The sequence below is a fragment of the Arachis stenosperma genome, chromosome 7, assembly GCF_014773155.1.
Source record: "Arachis stenosperma cultivar V10309 chromosome 7, arast.V10309.gnm1.PFL2, whole genome shotgun sequence".
Lineage (NCBI taxonomy): Eukaryota > Viridiplantae > Streptophyta > Magnoliopsida > Fabales > Fabaceae > Arachis > Arachis stenosperma.
Window position 1 is genome coordinate 42,061,300 of NC_080383.1, and position 7,453 is coordinate 42,068,752.

General features: G+C 31.0%; 1 long non-coding RNA gene across 2 annotated transcripts; it reads right to left on the reverse strand.

Annotated features, from left to right (window-relative positions):
* Positions 1-319: 319 nt before the first annotated feature.
* On the reverse strand, positions 320-4,631 carry LOC130941437 (uncharacterized). Of its 2 annotated transcripts, none has more exons than XR_009070635.1 (3): positions 4,088-4,631; positions 3,791-4,015; positions 320-3,711 (listed from the first exon to the last, which is right to left on the reverse strand). It is a non-coding gene; the product is annotated as an uncharacterized LOC130941437 (long non-coding RNA). The 2 variants fall into 2 exon arrangements; XR_009070636.1 differs by having other exon boundaries at positions 320-2,347; positions 3,563-4,015.
* Positions 4,632-7,453: the final 2,822 nt, after the last annotated feature.

Genomic DNA, 7,453 nt, shown 5'->3' on the forward strand with positions numbered 1-7,453 from the left:
AGACTAAAAGTCAATGGTAGCATTTACAAAAAATGTATAATCTAAAGAAGGAATGAGTTCACTTTCTCAAAAGAAATACGAAAAGTTTAAATAAGTTATTGCATCAAAACAATCGAAATTAAAATAAAATATGCAAAGTTTGTAAAATAAAATTTAATTGGGCTGTGAATAAAATTTTATTTATTTATTTATTTACTTATTATTTTTTTCTCAAGAGTCTTGAAAAATACTCAGATGTAAAATCACATAAGAATACGTTTAAAAATTGTGATAAGGTTGAAAATAAATCAAGTTGTAGTTAATGAAGGAAATTCAAAGTAAAAATTATTTTCTATAGAAGAATAGGCGAAGCTTTGCAGATAAACAGATTTAAAACATAAAAAGAAATCTTAGAATCCATGTAGGAAAGTATATGCTTATTTTAAAAGTAATCTCATCCAAAAATTTGAAGGATGATTGGGAAACACAATTAAGTAGGAAAAAGATTAATTCAAAACTTTTCCAATCCAAAATAAGCTCAGATTACGTCAAGGAGATACGCAGATTACGTAGAGAAATTCAAGGTCAGGACTTATGATGCCGAGAATTTAGAAAATAATCAAGAATATGGTAAGTTCAAGGTATACATTAGACATGAAGCAAAAGTATCAATTTACAAAGTTAGCTGAGTTCAAATCATAATTTTTAAGGTTCAAATCACTAGAGATTTAAGGATCATGCATCATGTCAAAACAAGTTCAAGATCAGATCAATGAGCACAGGATTCCTGAAGAGGAGTATAATCAATGGTAAAGATAGATATTTTTTTAAAAGACTCAAACAGATTCTTAAGAATACAATCAAACAAGATTATGGACGAATAATGAAATATGGTCGAAGAATGATCAATCATGGTTCAAGAAAGGAATCCGAGTCAAGAAACTTCAATGAGGATAGTAAAAAAAAGAAATGATATGCCAACCTAAGCGACATAAACAAGAATCATAAATCGAAACCAAGCACGAAAAGCGAACCCTAGAATTTGTGAACCACGTGACTTGCATTACCCATTACTTATCAATTCCTTTTCGCCTATAATAACCTATTAACTTTCCCGTTCACATAAGCCATCAATATTAAGTTGGCCAGACTTAACATCAACAGATATGCAACGGTAAGCTAACAATGTTAATTAATAGGCAATCATGTGCATAAAATTCTAATTCTCATTATTCAAACAAGACCTAATACATGATAGACTCTCAGAGTATGCAATTGAAGCATAGTCGGTCCATTTCTCAGGCTCTACAGGAAGGACCGCTCTGATACCATAATGTAACACCCTCACTATCAGAAAGTCACGCTTCCGGCTGCGCAACTCTGATAGCAAGAAGTATTAAGACTACTTTATATACTTAATATTAAAATAGGAGCCTGTGACTCAACACCGTATCGCTAATTTCTTTGAAAACTGGAAATAAAAACGTTATCTAAAAAAAACAAACATATAGATTCAAATACAAGACTTCTTACATAATATCTTATAATATAATATATAAAAAACATACAATTCCTATCTCTCTTACAAAATTGTAATAACAAAGACAAGGGAAGAAAATAATCTAATTAATTCAACAACATATAAACCAAACGTAATATAACTCCTCCTAATGCTTCTTCTTCTAGTTCCTTAAAAGGTAAAGCTGTAGGGGGTGAGAACCTAACCACACGGTCTCACCACGAAATTTCAAAGTTGTCATAAGAAGATATTTAATAAGAAAACTATTTTCAAACTCAGTGATTATCATTGCCTTATGAATCTTTTAAAAACCAATAAGTATACGTTCAAAACCTTTTCAGTAGAAACAATTTTTAATCTTTCAGAAATCTGAAACTTTTTCTTTCTTAAAAGAAAATCTCAATCAGAAACCAACCACGCAATCAACAACACAATCATTAATTCAGCACCAAAGTTCATTCTCAAATGTAGCACGTCAGGACAAAAACAGGCAAGACAGACAAGGAAAGCACAAGTAGGTAGCAGTTACAGCAAATAGTTCAAGTAGCAGTTAAGAACAGTTTAGCAATTAGGCAAACCCAAACAAGTTCAAACCCAAACAAAGCATACAAATGCATATGATGCATGCCTTTCCTATGGCTGATGAGGCTCATCTGTCGGTTATCCAGCCAACCCGACAAGTTTGAATTGTCCTTAGTCTGTCCCCCGTCGCGTATCCCCATGAGTCTATGCATAGATTTTACATTCATACATCATTCAAATCACTCACTGGGGGCTATCCATACCCGGGAATTTATACGTGTCCGGTCACCCTTACGACGTAGGGTCAACAGAGTATCGAGATCCAACCTGAAACACATGATGGGAAGCCACAGTTCTTTACCTAGGGAACTCGTATCTCAGATAAACGTGCGGAAGCGACATATGTTTATTCATAATCATTCATCCATCATCATTTCCGCATTTCATTAACAATTCATATCAAACCAATCATTATTCAAGCCATAAGTCACCTTTTATTTCTCAAATCTCTTCAAACTCATAATTCAACTTTCCTCAAAATTAATTCCTTTTCAAATCTTAGTCACTTAATATAACATTTTACAAAACTTCCAAGAGACTTTCAATCATCACCTGAAAACGGAACTTTCTTTGAGAAGACACAAGACTTTAGGGAAGAATAACCTGCCTCACTTCTTAAACTCTTTAGAAATCCTCGGAATCATAATTACTGAAATTGAAATCATTTAAAATGGAGACTTAAAACCAAAACTAAGGCATGTAGGCCAAAAGTTCCGAACCAGTTTCAAAACCAACATTATTTAAGTCCAAAAATCCAATTTCTTTTCATTCTTAAATCGGAAACTTTTCCAAAGGCTTGGATTTGTTTAGTTAAAATTTAAAGAATACTTCAAAAGCAATGCAAAATTAAGTAATCAAAGTTCAATTTTCTTTAAAATCTGCTAAAAATCCTCCAAGGGTACTTCTTTGACCAAACCACAAAACATAGGTCCTCTCATGTTTAAATCAAACTTAAAACATAAGTTTCCTTAAAAGATTAAACTTGAATCACCTGTTTCTTAATAAATCAAGAACCAAACAATAGAACCTCTTGAATCCAATCCTTTTCTAAATCATGTTTGAAAACAAAATCTTGAATTTCATAAAATTTCGGCAACACCTCCCCTAAAACTTGGACTTTGCCACCCGTTTTGGGTCCCAACCAAACCAGTATACAATCTCTTCCGCGGGTTCAAAACCAAATCAGTTTGAAATCAGACTAATTTCAAAAATTCATATCCTTCTTATAATTCAAGAGATCGAATCCAAACTCAATCCATTTTCAATGAACCAACTCGTTTTCCAAAATTGTAATGAAATATTTCAACAACCAATCATATAACCAAATCAAACAACAATCCAATCCAACCACAAATACATTCATCACAAAACAGCCCAACAATACATAAGGCTTATACAATCACCAAAAGTACATTTATCACATTAATATCCATTTATAACAACTCCAAATCATTAAATTAAGTTCTTTGAAAAGACCTCTACCTCGATAAGTCGAATCCCATAACCCAACGCATAACAGAAAAGTCCTTTCTCTCGGCTTGCGATCAATGGAAGCCACAAATCTCAGCTCAAACCATTCTTTCAGCAACCACAACAACATTTATGCAACATGCAATATTCATAACTCGAACCTACGTTACCAAACCTCAAAGTCTATAACCAAACACAACAGAAAGCTAACGCAAGGGTTTCCAAAACTTAATTACTTACTGAAATAGCAAAACGAAGCAGCCAAAAATTTCGAGCATGACATGCAAGCACTGATACTCAACCCTATGATAGACAACGTTGCAACACCTCAGCATAGGAAAACAGAACATCGACTAAACTAGTTTTCGGAGTAAAAAAACTTACTAAAATCGAGGCTAAGTGGGGAAACAAAACTGCAGCGGCTCCGACAAGCTCCAACAGCGATCAGAACTCTGCTGACGGCGGCTGTAACAACATCCAAGGACAATAAAGCTCCCGAAATCTCAAAAGAATGTAAACCAAACTCAAAACCCTTACCGACAGAGTTGTCGACGATGGAAGCGGCATTCCTTGGCGGCAAAAGCGAAGCGGCAGTAACCCCAACAGCGGCTCCCTCCGGTGACTACCCAACCACGGCGACGGCGAGGAAGCCATGGCAGCGGCGGCAACAAGCTCCTCTCCCGCGGGCTCCTTCTCTCTCCTGCGTTTTGCTCAATAGCGACAGAGGCCTCTTCTATTTCTTTTGCACGCGACCAGCCTTGACGGTGATGGAAACCAGCGACCACAGCAACGACGCGGCTGACATCGGTGGCTTCACGGGCGGTGGCGTGACTGAGCGGCGCGACTCCCTCTCCTCGCGTTTCTAGCGGTGACAGCAGCGCTGCCTTCTCTCCTCTTTCTCAGATCCCCTCTCTTCTCTCTTCCCTTCTTTCCCGTCGCAGCTCACTCATCCCCGGCGCTCTCCCCCTCTCGGACCTCCCTATTCCCCCTTTCCCTTTCTTCTTTCTTTTATTTTTCTTCCATTTTGTTTTAGCGTGTGTGTGCTTGTTGAGTGTGAGTGTTTAACTGTGAGTGAGGGGGATAGGGTACCGTGTGTGTGTGTGTGTATGTGTTTAGTGTGGGTAGGGTTTAGGTTAATGAAGATAAATTAGGATTTGTGTTGTGTGGTGAAATTGGAAATTTTAAGGATTAAGATAAGGTAGTAATTTAAAACAAAAATATAAGTATAGAGTAAATATTTAAATTCAAATTAAAATATATTAATCATCTTTAAAATACTATTTTATTATCAACTTGAAATTTATCTCTGAATAAATACTAATTAAACGAAAATTAATGATAATTAAATTAGTTCTCCTTCATTTGTAAAACAAGATTAAAAATCTAAATATTTAAAATTAAGGCATAGAAAATATTCACTATTTTTTAATTATAAGAACTCTAAATAATAAATAAGAATTTACTCAAATTTTATATAAAAATCTCTAAAATATCATCTTAAATAATTATAATACATCATAAATAATTTATTTATAACTTTTTAAAATCCAGGGTTTTACATGCGGTACATAGAAGAGTTTATAAGATAAAGGAGAATCAGAACAAAATAAAAAAAAGAGAGATTGTGGGAGTAAAGAATTGAATAGAACTTACGCGTGAGTTTTTGTAACTGTTAGTGAAATATGTTAGTGAAATAAGTAACTGTAAAATATTTTTGAGTTGTTAGTAGGGTTAAAATAGAAAATAGAAAATTGGACACCAAGCCTCCATATTTTGGCATTATATATTGTTATAGATATATACTATTACCAAAATTTTAAAATATGAAAATATAAATTAAAATAAAAACTAAAAAAATTAAATTAAAGTATATTAAAGATCATTATGTTACATTAATTTAACACAATATATAAATACTATTTTGATAATAGAATTATTATGTTTGACAACTTTTTGTAATTATCTTATAACGTAGTATTTTTATATATAAAATGACTTCATTTATTTTTTAAGATAAGAATGCAAATGCATACTTTTTTATTTTTAATATTTTATCCCAAACATTTATATTAATTTGAAACATAAATATATTTTTTTGTAATAAATTTATAATAAAAGTTTTAGTTAAAGAGTACTCAATACTTCTTTTTATAATTTAGAGCAATAAATTTATTTTCATTTCATAGTTATTACTTTGTAAAATATATTTAATCACTCAGATTTAAAAATACACATGCCAAAAAATAAGCGATATGTTAATATTTTTCTCTTTATTCTATTTATTATTATTAGTTTAATGAATACATTGTTTATTTTAATTTTTTAATTATTTATATATTATATGATAAAGATGGAATATTAAAAAAATTATTATTTTGTCCACTAAATTTATTTTATGAAATAGATTATGTAAGGATATACGAAGTCTAAAAAAGATTGGACACCAAATTCTAGTAATTTTTTGTATTTTTTTACTAAGGAGTGCTCTGTTATATGTAATTTTTTTAAGTTAAATAATAAGCATCAAAAATATATAAATAGTGTATATTAATTTAATTAATTTTGTTATAGAATACCAACCAATTATGTTACTATGACGTCTGTTATTTGGACTAACTCCATTATCATGCGCTTTCAATTCTAGATTTTTCAAAGAGTATAATATAGATATAAGCAAAAATTGAGTTTATAGCCCAAAAAAATTAAATTATCATAATACATGTTAAGTTTGATGTTACCTTAAACAAAATGATGACGATGATGATGGGTAGCTCTGACCATTTGTCTAATTGTAGTTAATCCTGTACTTGACAATAGATTTGGAATAGAAATTATATTAGTTGATATAATGTGATTGCTGATTCGTTGAATTTTCTAATTATATTTGTCAGAACATAAGGTAGCAAGATGCAAAGAAAAAAAACGATTGCAAGAGCACGATTGAAAGTGAAAGAGATATTTAACTCTCTTGGGTAAAGTAAGGCGCAGAAGCTTTTTTTTATTGAGAGTGAATCGGTATTTAAATTAAATATGTATTAATAGTTTTTTTTATTGAAAGTGAATCAGCTTTAAACTCTGTAGTGGGTTGAAAGTGAATCAGTTTTAAATTTGTCGTGGGTAAAGCTAGTTTTTGAAAAAATAAAATAAAATAAAAAGAATTGAGTACGTAGTAGCAGTTTTTTTTTATTGAAATCAGTTTTTAAGTTCTGTCGTAGGATAAAGTCAGTTTTTAATAAAAAGAAAACAGGGATAAAATAGGAAGAAAGAATTGGATACCACACTTCCGTATCTCCATTATATATTGGTATAGATTATATTACCTGGTTCACCATTCTCGTGTTTTCTTTCTCCTTCCATCTTCTCTTCACCCGACTGTGCGTAATTAATTATCACCAAGTATTATTATCGCAAATTTTAATCTTGTCTATCACTTTAATTTATAACCATCTATTCCGTTAACTTTATGATTGTTGAAGTTTTGCTAAAAAATGTAAGACATAAAGCATTTAATTTTATATTTAATATTAATTTTTTTTTTATTTTTTAAATATTTTATTTTTCGATTTTAATTTTATATTTAATTTTTTACATATTTTTAATTTCATTATTTTTCAAAATTATTAATTTATAATTTTATTATATCCCCATACTATATCAAACACTATTCTTTCTCTTATTATTATTCTCTATACACATACCTATCATTGTCTAATTGCTATTATTATATTACTTTGTTCTTTCTCATTTTTTCTTCTCCTTCCACTTTCTCTTCACCCCACCGTAATTAATTAACACTATTTCTATGTTACATCTTTTATATGTTAATCAAATAACACCCCACCGTAATTAATTAACACTATTTCTATGTTACATCTTTTATATGTTAATCAAATAACCAGTGCT